Source organism: Pinus tabuliformis, chromosome 7 (genome assembly GCF_031772625.1).
Source record: "Pinus tabuliformis cultivar Carrire ecotype Pingquan chromosome 7, CPIR1, whole genome shotgun sequence".
Classification (NCBI taxonomy): domain Eukaryota; kingdom Viridiplantae; phylum Streptophyta; class Pinopsida; order Pinales; family Pinaceae; genus Pinus; species Pinus tabuliformis.
The window spans coordinates 1,758,396,413-1,758,397,743 of NC_142293.1; positions in this window are offsets into that span (position 1 = coordinate 1,758,396,413).

The following is a 1,331-nucleotide window of genomic DNA, read 5'->3' on the forward strand; positions in this document are numbered from 1 at the left end:
GTGTTTATATAGGGGCACTCTTCTAATGGCCTCCCTCATTCTTTTTGGGGAGTGATACTCCCTGAACCTTAAGCTATCTGGCAATGTATTCCACTTTCTCATGTAGGCATGAAGGTAGTCATTGCGAAACAATCTCTCCATATCTTCAAAATGAGCAATAGCCTATGCTTGCTTGTCAACATAATCAGGGAGAACTTGAGGATTGGCTGCAAGGTGTTGGTGGGCATAGATGAGAGCCAAGGGTTCTACTAGTTATGCCCTTATCATTAGGGGCTCACTTAGCTCTTTTTCCATTATTTTCTAAATTTCCACTGCTTTCTTTTCTTCATGGCTCATCCAAGAAGCCATAGCCATTAGTTGTAAGTCTCCCAATGTAACATTTGGATCCCATAAATTTATGTCAAGAAGTGCCATATTGTGTAGGTAAAATTTTGCTAGCTTTTCTTTATCCTCGGCTGAACTATGATCACATAAATGCATAAATTGGCCATAATCTTGAAATGGTATTGTGACCCTCTGGGCCAATGTCTTAATCTGGAATTGGAGCCATTGATCTTTGAGATACAGTGCATAGGATTTAGTTGGTTGTCTGCACTACAATGCCTCCATTTCCTAGCTGGCCATTCAGGCTAACTGGGCTTCCTTTTCCTGCAGCTACCTTTTCAAAATCAGCACTTCAGTTGCTGCCTAAGATTCTCTTTCTTGGTGGTGTTTCATCATTGTCTCACTATCTGTTTGTGGTTCTTCTTCTTCTTGTTTTTCCTCTACTACCTCACTATCTACTTGGGATCTCTCTTTTTGTTGTTATCCTTGCAAGATTGACAACTTATTTCCTCCTTGAGGTTTCCTTTGTTGTATCTTCTTTTTCAATAGTTCATTTTCTTCCTGTAGTTGATCTCTTCTGATGCTCTCTGTGTGCCTTACCATGCTCAATTCTCTACTCATCTCTCTCAACTTGTTTTCCATGTTCCCTATATCTTTGACTCCTTTAGATTTTGCAATCTGCATCCAGGTGTGGGTCCTTACTCTTTCCTTTTCTAGTTCGAAGAAAAGAGGCACTTCGATTTTTGTGGGATGATCTTCCCACCCTCCAGAATATTGTAATAGGAGCCTAAGTTAGGCTGAGGTCCAGGGTTTGGTATTTCTTTTTCCTTACCTTCCTCTTGGGAGTGTTCCTCTTCCTTCCTTTCCATTTTTTCAGTTTCTTTGAGCTTGGCCAGTGTCTCCTGTAAAGAGGTTTGTGCCTCCTATAGGACTACTTTAGAGTCCATTAATTTGATCCTTTCCTTCTAGGTGTAGGTCTTAGGACTCCCTCTCTCGTAGGTGATGGA